This window comes from Harpia harpyja, chromosome 1 (assembly GCF_026419915.1).
Source record: "Harpia harpyja isolate bHarHar1 chromosome 1, bHarHar1 primary haplotype, whole genome shotgun sequence".
NCBI lineage: Eukaryota > Metazoa > Chordata > Aves > Accipitriformes > Accipitridae > Harpia > Harpia harpyja.
Genome location: NC_068940.1, coordinates 91,188,134 through 91,204,024, shown reverse-complemented (window position 1 = coordinate 91,204,024; position 15,891 = coordinate 91,188,134). Strand labels below are relative to the sequence as shown.

The window sequence follows — 15,891 nt, the reverse complement described above, 5'->3', positions numbered from 1 at the left end:
TTTTTCTGAAGTAAAAATTCATGGCTGGGCTGGAAAAGAGATTTGCATTTTCAAAGACCCAGTAATGACATGTGGGACACTAGAAAGCAGGAGAAATTTTTAGATGTCCGACTAAGGAACAGGCATCAACCTGAATTCAGGATTGGAGATAGCTGTCCACAAACCAAGGGAGAAGAGAAATCCAGTGGGGGATTGGCAGTTTATAGCCAAAATAAGCGGGAGTACCAGGCAACGTTCTTCACACTTGGAGTCTGTCACAATTAGAGGGAAGAGAAATAGGAAAAGTCACAGACAACTGGAAGTATCCAGCCATTACCACGTTCTTCATGGAAACAGCAGAAAATCTCCCTTAAGATGTAGCTGTTGCAAAGTAACAAAGATGTCTATATACTTGACTGCTGCTAAAACCTTAGAACAATCAAGCTTGTTCATGAAAAGATCTCCAACTGTCTACTAAAGAATACACGTTTTTTAATAGGGATGCTCTTTAAGATGAATTGTGGAAAGACTGTTCTGCGAGGCACAGGCAGATGAGGAAAGTGCAACTACTTTAGTAGTAAAAAGATGAGTCTAAACATCTTTTAAAGGAAGAATTCAAGTCATCTGAAGATCCTGAAAGAATATTTAAATCATTGTCCTAGAGACCATGTCACCATGTCAAATTAATACAATGCTTCTCTGTGTTACAGTCACACATTTTCTTGGTTATGTTGGCAAGCTGTAGATTGGGATATGCTTCTGAAGTGAGTGAGTGAGGATGGTGAGGATGGTGGTGTGTATAGGCACTTACGAAACTGCTCATAATATACCTTCTAAAAGACTTCAGATATTTGGAAAGATTCAAAGTATATACAAGTGAAAAACATGTAACTGATTATTCCTGGTCATTCTCACTTTGCAAATGAAGAAAGGTAAAAAGTAATCTATTGTGGAGGTTAACTTTTGCTATTGTGGAATTTCTGAGTTTGTAAGTGACATAAAGGATTTGGTTTTGTGGAATATCATTGTTATTTCTGTGTAAGGAAGGCCTAGGAAGTTTAAATGGCCTCATCACCTACAGGGTTGAGGCCAGTCTTTTAGGCTAATGAGACCTCTGAGGAGATTATTAAAGTAATGAAAAAAAAGTAAGAACAAGGGAAAATAAGCGCCCAAAATAGGCTGTGGAAGAACAAAATTCATCAAAGTCATAATTCACCTTAACTTTAAATGTTTACATTGTGGACGTGCCCATCTGAAATAGTCACCCAAATTCTTATAATAGTCAAGGAAGAGGAATAGATTCTTTACTGTGTTTCATCTCTCCTCATTTTGACATGTATGCAAAGATAAGGCACCTCAGTCTCTACTGGCAGTGTTTTCTGGTCTCCTTTGGCTATAATGGCAGTGCAGGTTTAAAGTTCAGATCTGCACGTCTACACAGTAGGTATCTGTGTTTAATGGGGTGAATCCCATCCCAAGGCAGTGGAGAGCTTGTTTAAATGAATATGCAGTCCAGTTCATTATTAGACAGGAATGACAGAATTCTGAACAATAATGCAATAAGAAAGAGCTATTAAAAAAAATAATTTATTCTTTTCCTAGAAAAATACAGATGAGATGCATTTATATGCTATGATGGTGATGAAACACTATCTGCTCAGCAGTAACTGAAGCACACTTTCAACATGATCTAATAAAGCCAGATGTTTTAAATTAGTGGATCTAACTAACTTGAATCCAGGGATTTTGAAAGGTCTTTGGAGTATTAAGGATGGATTCCTTTCATCTAACTTTGACCACTTTTAGGTATGAAGTTTAAAGTAGTCTAAACTAAGACACTTTCTGTAGTCAATGGGAAGAAAGAGAGGCACCTGCAGAGTTGTCCTAGCTGAAGACAGATGCCCAAGATATCTGGAAGGAATAGACTCATGAAAGTGCCTAGTTTTCTCCACGGAGTATGGAAAGGACCTAGGTGACTAGCTCAGACTAAACAGCTAGCTTTCAGACAGCTGAATTTAAATTAATATCCTCCTGAATGTTGATTTTCAACAAGCTTGCGGTACAGGGGAAGTTGCAGGACTGGAAGAAAGGTAATGTGCCAATATTTAAAAAGCCTAAATAAGATTATAGTCCAGTAACCTGGACACTATTCTCATTTTAAATAATCATAGGTACATACATTATAATACTAGAAGGAATCGTTTTAATGATCTAGTCTGACTAGCCTCACTCATAGAAACCAGAGACATTGCTTCAATTTATTTCTGTTTGGAATAGAGTATATCTTTTAGAAAAACACTGACTCTTTACTTAAAAAATTCCAGCGATGGAAAATCCACTAGAGCCATCATAACTTGTTCCAGTAGTTAAATACCTTCCCCATAAAAACATTTGCACCTTATTTGTAGCCTAAGGTTTGTCTAGCTTTATCTTATGCTATGTTTCTTATGCTTTTTCTTATTACATGTATGATACTGTTGCTTGGTAAACTGAAAAGCTCTACATAACTTCTGTTCTCACATACATTCTTATTGAGTAAGATCAAATTACCTGTCACACTGTTATCTTTTTAATTAGCTAAGCAAGTGTAATCTCTGATGGAATTTCTATCTTTTTAATTCTTTAATTATATTTGTGTGTCAGTTCTGAAATTTTTATTTTTGAACTTCCTTTTTGGACTGAATTTCAACATAATTCAGAGCAGAATTCAGTATTTCAGCAATATCTGTATGAATACTTAAAACAGGTAAAATAACTTCCCTGTTTCTATGTAAGCTCTGTTTGAACATCAGAGACTTTCATTACTCTGTTTGGCCACAGTATTGCCCTCAAAGTTCATATTTGGCCAATTTTCTACTTTGATTTCCATGTCTTTTGGAAACTGTTCCCCAGGTTAGACCTTTGCATGCTATAATGTTGGCCTTCATGCATAGGAGTAAAAATTAGGTAATATTGTTAATGTAGATCACCAGTGAATTTAGACCTTATGTTATAAGTTGATTTGGTTTTTTCAGGAGATTAAATCAGATTTTAGTTGTTGTCAGTACACTTTATAAATGTCAGATGAGTTAGCTCTCATTTTTGTAAGAATAATTCACAATTTAAAAGCAGCCACAAAATGTATTCAAGCATTTTATTGTTTCAGAGAGGAAAATTTTAAGAGACCAACACATTGACTCTTCTTGTAATGCCTTTAAAACAAAATATTGCATTTCCACAATGGAAGATTCCAGGTTTGGCAAAGATAAGACTCATTAGAAAACTGAAGGAGTTCACTGGCTGAGAAAGTGGTAAATACTTTTGAATTATGTAGACACAAATGGATTAAGGCCTGTGAAAAGAATACCAGTGGCTTTGATTGTGAAGTATGAAGCTAAAAAATGCCTGTTCTGCTTGCCAATGAAATTCTACATTTGCAAGTACCTAATCAGATGGTACATAAATATTCTAAAACATTTAGGGAAATCTTCTCAGTGAGGTAATTTCCAGTATCTCATATGAGGATCTCTTGATGTTTTGACTTAAAGTTTGTGCTTGAATTCTGAACTAATTAAATAATAAATGGTAAAGGTATTATTTTTTCTATTTATTCATTTATTTCTGTGTACTGTGATGATGCTTAAAGCCATTGATCACAGATAAGTAGTTCACTTTGCTAGGGAGTGATGTATACCTACATAAGAAGAAGATGACCCCAGAAAACTTTCAAATTTAAATGTAGCACAAAACAAGGTGGAGGTGAACAAACAGATAGGAATGGAGTGGTAGAAAAAAAGTATAAAAATATTTGTATTGGTCATATGTGATAGTTCAAGCAAACCAAGATACAATTACTGCTAATTCATAGCTGCAACTCAATTATCATAAGTAAAACAAAAATACCAAACACTGACTGTTAAGCTTTTTGTGAAAACCAAGGACCACCGGATAGTAGCCAGTCACCCAGACTTTAACGTACTTATACTGTCTGGGAACTGTAACTGGTGCTGTTGGCAGTTTTTGCATGTGTGTGTCTGTGCTGAAGGCTACACGAAGTCAGAGTAAATTAGCCTCTGTTGAGCTCTACATTATTCTGAGCTACTTTTATTACCCAAACAAGTTTATTTAAAGATACTGTGACTGTGCTGCACTATGAACAAGTCCATTTTCTCCTCTTATTCCATTGTACATACAGAACAATTATTTGGGGGCTAGACAAACCATTAACTTAATGATTACAGTACCTGTCTGAAATGCAGATCAGACTTTCCATTCATGTTCTGACATTTTTTAATATTGAAAGTGTTTATCTAACCTACAAGTGCAGAGAACTGATCTTTAGCCTTACTCTGTGGTCTGTTTTATTGAATTATTTGCACAGCATGGAAGTGCTCTGTTTACTTACTATTACAAAATATTAATAGATGCCTTCTAGAATATCAGTTGTTGTAGCTTATAGGAACTTCATCAGGGATGCTGAAAACCTAATTTCAAGTGCTTGGAACAATAAGGCAGGCAAAGCAGAGACTCATGCTCCTAAGAATGGGACTTGATTTGTATGTTCATACATCTGTATTTTTTTAATTAATCCATCAGATTTGTTCCTGTCTTCTCATCAGACTATAACCTCAAGAGATGCATGAGGTTTTTTACAGTTTGGGTTTTTTGGGTTGGGTTTGGGGTTTTTTTGGCAAAGAAGGTGTAACAGCTATAATGTATTTTCTGAATTCTGTGATGAATTAATAAGAGGTATTTGTGCTTTTTAAGTTCTGTTCTTAGTAGTAGAAAGGTTAATCACACGTAGGCTCTTCCATTCCCTTGTAATAATCTACGATATAAAAACAGTTGGTTTAACCATGATTTATGGAAGTTATTGTGAAATGTAGATTTAATATTTGGAGAGTTCTTTTATACTTTGTTATAATGACTGTATTAAAAAATACATTTTGTGTATTTTATTGTGCAGAGCTTCCAGAATATTGGTCGTTGTTTGCTAAAGTCATAAATCCATACAAGAAGTTTTGGCTAACCATTTTATGTGAAAAGACTTTCATAAGACCATCTTTGTGAAATAAACAGATATGAATTACAAAATATGGAAGGCAATTACTACTAATTTCTACTGAAAACATTCTAAAAACAACTTTTTGCCACAAACCATATATATAAAGTTTAGAAAGTAAAACACAAAAGCCCTGGCACCTACTTCTTTAGGAGTATTTGGATATGGGGTTGATGATTGTTTTTTGGGGGGGGCCTTTGGTGAGAACACTGAATACAGAATATAGAGTTTTATGCTATTAAGCAAGGTTTAAGATCTTTATAAATCAATCCAAAATATTTCATATAATGTCTACGCAATAATATTATTGGGGTACAATAGTATGTATTTGCATATTTACATATTTGTATTTTTATTTTAAGTTTAGAAGAACCCACTTTCTAACTGTCATGGTTGGCTCTATTCAGGCTCCAAAGTTCAGGCTGGAGATACAGTGTGTTTGGCACATACTCCAAGCTGATGCCTATTGCTTCTTATAAATCAGTTGTTACAGTTCTTTGATGTCAAGAAAGAGGGCACTAGATGGCAAAATTTCTGCGTGTCTGTTGTCTACAGAAAGTATGCGCAATCCCTTCACCCACAAATCTATTGATCACATCACACTTTAAAATTTCAGATGTAAGAGGTTCCATAAACTAAGTCCAATACTGCCATATTTTGTTTCATTTCAGAAGGATTAATGAAAATTGTCAATGTTGCACCACTGCAATTTCTATTGTGTTAGCAACTGCCAGGTGTGAACATTTTCCTTACAGTTTCAGCTCCAGGAAACAGAAACCAGTAAGCCTTTACCTTCCTAAGCAAAATTTCACCATTCATAACGTAGGGGTACTTTCATGAAAAACATTTTGCTTTTGCACCATTGCCAAAGGTAGTGAAGTTTGGCTTCAGTGTAGATTAAGCCTCAGACTTTAGATTATTTCTCAAAATTTCACGTTACTAAAGTTTATGATATGTAGCAAGTGTTCTGTTAAAATCTGGCTGATGCCAGATGGGAAAAAACAGCAGCCTAAGGGAGATCAGCTTATCTTTGCCCAAACTCTGTGCTTCAGGAGACCTCTAATTTAGTAACGTTTGGATAACAAACCTAGAGGCTGGCATAAAGCTCCTCTTGGCACATTTTAAACATCTTTTAGTCGTATAAAAAGAAGCTTGTCCCACTAAGCTGTAGGTTTGTTGGAGCTGTTTAACAGTAGCTGTGCCCTGCAGCTCTTTTAGTGATAAATGAGCTGCTTCAAATAAGTGCAACTGCAGCCAACTGTGCAGAAGGAATCATTAAAAAAAAAATTAAATAGACATTTTTGAAGCTTAAAAATGCACAAACAAAGTATGTTAAACCAAAATATATGCTGCTCCTTTTAATGGAAAAGATTGCTACTGGCTCAGTCTGCCAGCTTCAGTAGGTGTGCCAAAAAGCCAAGGAATCTGGCAGAGGCCATAGATAGCAGTTCCACCTTTCATCTATATTTCTTTTCTGTATTTATCTTGCTTTAGAAAATGCAGAGAATGTCTTTTCCTTCCGACTTGGCACTATTTCCAAACCACAGAAATACACAGAGCAGCTTCTTGCAATTGTTTAGCTCCCTGCACCAGTCTTATCCTTGTGACTATGGAAATGTTTCTTTCTAATTTGGCAATAGTAAGAAAGAATAATATTAAAATATTTTTATGTTTATGGAATAATATTTTAGCTAAATTGTCAGATATTAAAATTAGTTTTCTTAATTGAGAGATACTGGGCTTAATGCACGAGGGCAGAATGCCGGGTAATTATTTTTGGCATTCAGGTGATCAGAAATAGTTTCCTTGTATGTAAGGAGCTATTCAAAGGAGCTGAACATAAGAAATACCAAGAACAATATACATATATATACACATATACACATACGTATACATATGTATACGTATGTGTAAATAGAGGCTGAATTGTCACTCAGGAGTCCTTAATGTACTGAATTATGCATTCATTGTTGTCATCTATGAAAACTTTTTTCTTCTTCCTGTAGAATCAATCACTCGGTTCAAATTGGCTTCAAGCCCTAGTCATTGTAATCTATTTCATGTCACCATTTCAAAGAGCACTCTGCGATATCTTTAAAGCAATACAGCACATCTTATTGCTGTCACTTTCAAGGTGAAGATGCTAAGGAGGGGTCCATTTGCAATGGGTAGATTATGGGATAGGCTCTAGTGTTAATGTTCCTGGTCAGTGTTCTGTACTTTGGCATAAAGTCTAAAGTCCTGACAAGGCTGCCGGGCAGCATGAGGCTGATGAGAATTCTGGCCTGACTTGAGTGAGGGCAGGGTCAGGTTATGAATTGCTGATGCAGTTATGATTATATAACAATCAGTTGTATGTAAAGGCTAAAATGTATCTTCTCCTAGACTATGAGTGAAAGTCCATACAATTTCATTTTATTGGAAATTTTGTTTTACTTAATTTTGCGTTTACCTCCAAGGATGATAATTGGCTGTATTTACCAGCTGCTAATCAGTACAGGATTTCTTGCCACAGTTTATGATAATTTTTAATCTCTGGAAGTTTTGAAGAAAAAAATTAATGTTAAAGTAAGAGAATATTAGCCAATAATGCTATTTAATTACCAAAGGAGTCTGATACGCTGCAAATTATATGTTATCTTTGGATCTGGGGAAACTGGAAAGCTAGATAGAAAGTGACTTTAGGTTGTATCTAGTCTAGTCATTGCATTTGTGTTGAAGATAAAGATAAAAATAAAAAAACTCTCCATGACATAGGATTGAGAAAGCAGGCACTCGTAAAGGTGCTTCCATGCTGCCATACAGGTATGACAGTTCCAAATACTGGACTCAGACTAAGATACGTAATTTAGAGCTCTGTGGCAATATAGAAAGGTTAAAAATCTCTAGAAGGTATTTAGAACACCTAAAATCAGAATTGCCCTCTGGAGGTCTTGTCTTTCACCAGTTCTTGCCTACTGTCTACCTTGGCCACAGATATGTGGGATGAATCCAGATTTATTTGCTCTTTTTATCTCTGTACATTGTATCTGTGCAATCTGCACAAGTCCAACAGTCATTAGACTGGATGAACTTCTTTGCAGAATTCCAAAGAGAGAGAATTGCTGGACTGCAGAGGCATTATAGGCTAATTCAGTGTGTATATATCTAAAAAAGGTCTGTCATACTTCTGTACTGGATTTGCTGGACATTCACTGTATAGAGAATATTTTATTAGTCTTTTGCTTCTCAAAGCATTTTGTCTTCTCATCAGTTGTATAGTCTATTCATGTGCAATAATCCTGTTGCTATTTGGAAGTGTTGAATTGACCATGCTTGGATTTTAAGAGAGCATTCAACAGCACCCTTCACCAAAAACTCTTAAAGAAGTTAAACTGCTATGCGATGAGAAGGCAAAGTCCTAGAAAGGATAAATAATTAGTTAAAAATGAGGAATCAAAGTGTAGGAATTAGGATCAAGTTTTGCAGCCAAGGGATCTTGCCATTCAGTATTTCATAAATGATAGTGGGAAGGGTGGTGAATGGTGGGGTTGCAAACTTTGCTGACAATAAAGTTCTTCATGGCACTAAAGATGAGAGCCAATTGCAAACTGCAATTTCACAATGCTGAGCCATGGAGGCCAAATCTCCTGTGCCAGTACATCAAAGCTCAGTGCAAAGTTTTTACCTTTCATGAAACCTTTGGATTTACTACACTGGACAGTGTTGCACACTACATGTGCAGCAGATGCAAAGAGACTGCCAGTAACTATCTGTTAGAACTGAAAAGACATCCATATATTTTGGCGAGGCAATAAAGTCCTCACAAACAATTTGGACAGAAAAATTTTCAGTGTAACATACAGCTTGGGACACCCTGAAGCCCTGACTTTGATCTTGGGCTTGCTTCTGATTGATCAGGCTGTTTCTGTTAATCTTTCTGTTCTTCTTATAATCTAAGAATTCTCATAAAATTTTCAGTTAAATGTAGGAGTTATTTATCTTTAAATGTGTGTTGACCTCCTGGGGAATGGGGGGAGAAACTGATATTCTGTTTAATTCTTCAGCATCACAAATGCATACAAGGGAACTGTATTTTGAGAAACCACTCTTTGATAAATGCCAATATTCTGCATAAAGATGCTCCTGTACAGGAAAAGATGTTAAGTTCCTTTAATTTTATCATGATTCAAGCACTTGATGCACTGTTTTCATGAAAAAGTAGCCTCTCTGAGTTGGGAACTGATGAAAAAGAGAGTACATTCCCCATATAGGAGTAGTGCTTTGTCTTACACCAGCTTCCACATATTGTTACAATTAGGTGGCAGTGTGCCCCAAGTATACTCTCCCAAGAATGTCCAACATGCTGTTAATAATGTTCTTGTGCTTGCATTAATGTTGTAAAATAATATTTTGGGTAGCTAGTTAACCAACCTTTCCAACCATTTCATCCTACCTAAGATACAAAGTAACCACCATACCAACTTTAGAGTATTAATCGTGATTCTTTTTACCTTTTGCAGTGGTAGCATTCAGCTAGAAGGCCTACATGAATTTTTTCTTTCTATATTAAAGCATAGAGTTGCATGGTTTTAGGAAATTATTTTTCACATCTTCCCCCGCATGCTTCAACCAGCTTTAGCAGAGCTTTTATACATGTGCTACAACCTCCACTTGCCCAAGCACAACTATAACTTTCTTTTTATAAAACTAAAAAAGCCCAAGCAAATGAATAAGCCAAAAACATCCCCAAAACTTGAAACTTGGAATTAAAGTTGAGCAATTTTACTTAGTAAAGAAGTTGAGGAACAGACTTTTGCTCTAATCAGAGGAAAGTTTTAAATTTAACTTCTATTAGTTAATTTTTCATTCCCTACTTCATAGTTACATCTTTAGAGAGGGAAGGAAGCAGATCAAGGCCTCTAGTATTTCCTGACTGACATACACAAGTCAGGCAGGCAGGTATTACTGCTTGCTTGCACGCTACACAGTGTCTTTAAAACTCTCTGATCTCACAAAGCTTCCAAAATCCAGCAGCCACTCAAGCAGTTTGTGGCCGGAGTGAGTCCTTGAGCGGTCCTGGGGAGATGTTTTCCTTCTTTTTTAAAAAATATCTAACTCCACTCTAGAGAACTGTATGCAAATCACAAATACCTCAGTTGAACATGACCTGAATGGAATGCTAATTCAAGCCACCTTATGTTTTAATCATCAAAAAACCAAAGCACTTATCTGTCACAATAAGTGTGTATGGTAATGTTTTTCCACAACACAGACTTCAGGAAAGCACACAAATTTCCAGCACTAGTAAATATATTTTATGACCACTGTATCAGACTCTGTTCTTAAAGAAATGCTCAAGTGACTCAGAAATTTGGGTTGATTATAGGAAGTTGACTCCTCAGTATAAAAGAATTTATTCTTTATGTTTTTCTCTAATAACAAAAAAAAAAAGCAGTTTGACAATCTGGAAAAGTAACTGCCACTCTGTGTTCATCGTTGCTTTCATTTTTTTGTGATATCATACATCTAATTCTCTGATGTCATACATTTAAATCTACAGATATGAATGAATACGTGGACTATACAGACCTTTGCCCATGAACAGCCCCAGCTCATTTCTTGCTTCATCACATTCAGAGTTTCATATTTGTATAAATAAAGCTGAGCTGTGTTCTTACTATCTATACATTTTTAATGCTGTGTTCTGATTGAACATTTTCTAGTTCATTTACTAGTCTAAAAGCAGACTATAAGTTGAACAATACCACTCATCTTCCAGTTTATGTAAATGTATGCACTGTTGCCACCCACATATCTAAAACCATGAGATTATAGATCAGTCTTCTTGCATGCCACAAAAAAACCCAGCTTTAAAATACCCTGGCTCATTATTTGAAATAAATGCTGTTGTATGGATCTACAGTGAGAACATCCTGCTTTTATCCCCAGACTTTGATATGTAAGGTTTACTAGCAAAAGCACCCCACTGGTTTTGATTATAATGATCATATATAGACAGAGACAGACACAGACCATTGGACCTAAAGCTATATTAACTTTGGAGATCAAAATCTGTACTTGGAATTGAATACAGAAGAGAGTTTGAAGTCAGTTCACGCATACCAGTAGACCTAACATACTTTTAAAATACTAGTACAGTCAAATTTTGTACCCTGTTCTCAGGATAAACATTGCAAAATTTGTCACTAGTCTGGAAACTGCTGTCTCTTTGCTGTAGTTGAATGTTGTCTTCAAAGACACACTAGTTGTAGTGCATTTCAGGAATATCAGACAAACCAGAGAAAAAAAACACGCACCATGTTTTCAGGGTATTGCTGAGAAGTCAGGCTGAACCCTTCAGTATCTGGGGGTTAATGGACAGCTTAAACGTCCTCTTTTTCCTCTGACTTGCTGCTGATGATAGTTTATTTGCAACTGTGCCTTCTTAACTTTTGTATAATCTTCATGTGACTGCTAGAGTTAGACAATATGATAGTATTCGTATTGATAGTAATGTTAACAAATTTGCAAAACTAAAACTGAATTAGCGATTCTTTCTCAATTTCCTATACTACCTCCTCAGTAATATTTGGGAAGGAAAGGTAAGGTAAAAGTCATACTCCTGTAAAATGAAAAAGAGAGCAAAGTGTGAAAAAGCAGGTAAGTATGGAAAAGGAGCAGGAAATACAAAGAAGAAAGATTGGTCAGACTGGCAGCAATGTGATGGAAGGATTGTCACCAACATGTTACTGAGCCAAACTAAATTATGAAAGGAAAGGAACATCCATGACATAAGTTTACTGTTTTGAATGTCCATTACATGTAGTAAGTAAGCAGGCTCCTGTTTTAATCTTAATAAAATTAATTTCCAGTGAATTGAAAAAAGCTTTTTTAAAATATCACTCTATTGAGATTACGAAAAAGTTCTTTATTCACTCTATCCCACCAAAAGCCTTTTATATGTTAATCTTCTTTTGAAAACTACAATGAAATAAAAATAAAATAGAGAAAGTGGTTCAAATAAAAATATGCTGTAAGACCCTGGGCTTCATCACTTCTGGATTATCAGATCTGCCTATTGCTTTTTGTGGGATGAATTTCATATCCCATAAGACTCTTTGTACATTGGAATGTTCATGATGATTGAATTCTTTCTTAATATTGCACCAAACATCTTACAGCTGAATGTAGATTCCAACTGTCTGCCTTTAAGAACTCCAATTGGTTACATATAATCGTACCTTTTAAACAAAGATTTTTTATCTTTTTTATTACTAGTTTTATTTAGCGACATTACCTTTGCATGGTATGTTTATATTTAGTTAGATTTACATCTGAAATTGTTGGAAATATCCCTCTGAAGTCCTATAAGTAACAACCTGTGATGGGAAGACCTTTAAACTTAGTGTATTTTAAAGTGGCCTGCAAGTTTACAGTTTTTAAACTATTTTACATTTCACCATTTAGCATTTTGTTCACTTTCTCCTTGTCACTGATATTCAGAGTTCTCTGCCCATTTATTATGTTTTTGCCCAGAAGGAGGGCATCCTTCTCTAAATAATTATATGATGATAAGAAATAGATAATTAATACAGATGAGATGGAGAGAGAGCTATAAAGTTTATTAATGTTTTGTAGATATATAAAAACTTGCAAGTATGTATGTGTGCTTAAAGTTTGTACCATATTATAATTCCCTTTAGGCATTCGGGTTGTATGTATTTCTCCAAAGTAATGCAATGCAACATTTAACCTTACTGGAGAGTATGAGAACTATATTCTTATTTTGTGTTTTATTAGTGTGTGTTCAAGAGGATTTCTTTTCAAGAGTACTGTCCCCATTGTAGTAGGCACAATTCAGACGTGTTGGAGAAATATGGTCCTTGTCCCAAATACCTTTCACTTTAGTTGTAATACAGGAGGTGGCTAAACAAAATAGACAAAAAGGAACAGATAGCAGGTAGGAAAAAGAAAAAAAATGAAGCTGTATCCAGAAGGATTTTAAACTTCAGATCTATCATGGTGTAAAATCAGTTGAAGTTCACTAAAGCTGTGTATTCTAAAGAAATAGTAAACATCTCATGGTAAGGTACCAGTAATCATACATTCAGAATACTTCGCTGAATCTGTCAAGCCCTGCTCTTCTTTCTCCCTTATTTCCCAGCATTTTGTGAGATTCAGCTTACCAACAGCTGTTTTGTCACAGGCAGTCACATAGGAAAAAATTACAACTTGCCAAGGACAAGTCACCTGTCCTAAGTCCTGAGATTAGGTGAGATATTTAATATCTGGAAGTGCACCACAAACTGCAGACAAGTTTGTTCTCATCCTAACATGTGCTGCACCTGTTTGCAGACAGTGTACAGTTTTGCCTGTACTCTTTCACTGGTTTTCTGAGGGAGGAAGGGAAGGATGAGAAAGAAGAGACAGCTCCTGGCCAGCCTGCTGACCACCACCATATTCAGGTATATCTTAGACCAAGCTGCATCCTTTGGACCTCCTCATACCGCCAGCCATGCTTGAGTGACTCCAAAAGATCATTATCCTTTTTCCATGGCTGCCAGAATGTACATGTGTTTCATGGGAGAGAGAAGGGGCAAGACAGAAAGAAGAGAGGAAAGGAAAAGAAGCCAGGTGCAATCTTCCTAGGATTTCTCCCACCTGAGCCAGAAAACTTCAATTCCCACCTCTTTACATTCAAAGTGAGTGAACTAGGCTACACCAGGGGTTGCTCTGACTTTAGTCCCAGAGAGGAGAGACCTTACACAAGAAAGAATCAGCACAGTGGGTGTCTGCCCTGCCCATCTTTTGCCTTTACTGGAATTTCTTCATACTGGGTTTTGTACGTCTGCTAGCTCAGAGTGTTCCCTGACACACGGGACTTTACATCTGAAATCTATTCTCTTTGCGCCACCTGAGAAAAACAAAATTAACAGAAAACACCTCAGAACTTACACGAGCATCTTCTTCTTAGGAGGCTGTGCATGGTACATGTTGTCTTACCCCTTCACTCAGCTGAAAGAGGAAATCAGGAAATTGGCCTGAATTTTAGTTTAGAAACAGTGACTTAGCTTAACCTTCATTATGCTTTGATTGTGGAGTATGTTTTATTATTTATAATTTAATTTTATGAGAAGTATTTTCATAGGAATATGTGTAACATAACACTCAAACTAGGTGCTTTAATATTTTCCAGTGTGCAATATGGTGTTGAAAGTTAGAAAATGCTGGCTGGATCTAGACTGATACTTTCTTGGATAAGCTTCTACCATATGCTTTTATTTAAAGTATTTTTTCTTTTAAGTTAGATTTATAAAAAGCATGTGAAAAATGTCTTTTTTGGAAAAGAAGTGTTACGCAATTAGAAAATCACAGTGCTAGAAATTTAGCATCCTTTAGGAAATGTTGCATGTAAAAGAAGTCAGATACTAAATCTAAATTTAAAAAAAAAATGGCAAGTCCTACCACCAACTGGAAATGCTATGTCAATCTACAAGATGTTGTGTTGAAGTAAATGTTTTTAGTTCCAGGAATTTTAAGCTCTATGTGAACTCTGACTAGCTTCCCAGTGTAGATATGAATCTTGTTGAAGGAGTTTGTCTGTATTTCCTTCTCATTAGAAAAAATCAAATAAAATTTGTTTTACAGGGCAGAAAACCTAAAGAAGCCAGGAAAAAAGGGGCATTAAATATTTTTAATAGTTATTCTTTATTCATTATTTGCTTTCATGTTCACAGGACTCCAGAGTATTGAATAAGCTGATCTTTTATCTGTTTTGTATGAGCAAGGGAACCTCTTTCCAGAAGCATTGTTCTAACCTTTCCACTGTTTTGGAAAACTTGTTGTAGACACATCATGTGACTAACACCTTATTTAGAGACTAATACATGCAAACCTGTATTCTTTCTGAAAACATCACTTCCTATGTTCCCTGCTTCCTGCCTCTGAGTCTGCAAGCTGCAATGACAGTGACTAAAGGAAAGTGAGTGCTTACAAAGTATTGTAACCAGTACATGGAGCATCACTACCATCTGAGATTTTGTCAGATCCAGGGTTTGTTGGTACAAAACTTGTCTACAGTTTTTCTGCTTTCAAATCCCCTTGTGCTACTTCTTTTGTAGAACTGAAAAATTCTAGAAAGACATCTTCATAGAAAACAGAATTACTAGCCCATTTTTATTACTGTCTTACTCATCCGGGGATCCATACCCAGTTTGAAATGACACTTTTACAAGTTCTTCTGTTGACGCTTGTGTTATCTTGTTTGAAATAATACTTTTTCCAATGGTTATTTTGTGATGGTAAATATACTATGTGGAAGGAAGCTGTGCTTTTCAGGCAGTTGAAGGTGGCATCATTCATGATGCATGTCTAGGCAAGCAAATATTATGGCTTACCCCCTTACCTCTTAGTATGACCCTGAGGAACAAAAGACTTTCCGTTTTTGTTACACCTTTGGTATGCCAGAGAGCGTAAGACCCAACAATAAGAGTTTGCAAAGCCTGTCTTCAGAGCAACTATTCCTCCTCCCAGTCTGAGGCACTACAGACTGGTCAGCCTCACATTGGTCTCTGGGGAAATTACAGAGGGAGTCCTCTTGGAACACATTTCTGGGCACAAGATGAAGATGATTTGGAACAGTCAACTTAGATTTACCAAAGGTAAACCTGATTGCCCTCTATGTGCCTACGTTTGTAGGTGAGAGGAGAGCAGTGGATGTCATGGACCTTGGCTTTAGCAAGGTTTTCAACTCTGTTTCCCACAGCATGCTTCTGTCCAAGTTAACAATGTATTATAGTCCAGATGTGTGAACAACCAAACGGATTAAAACTGGTTGGATGATCCAGCTCAGAGGGTAGTAGTTAATGGGTTGTGCTCTACCTGGAGGC

At 36.1% G+C, this 15,891-nt stretch overlaps 1 protein-coding gene across 1 annotated transcript in view; it reads left to right on the top strand.

Moving 5' to 3' along the window:
* The window catches only part of ODAD2 (outer dynein arm docking complex subunit 2), a 91,930-nt gene that overhangs the window by 69,844 nt on the left and 6,195 nt on the right, over positions 1-15,891 (top strand). The window lies entirely within an intron of this gene.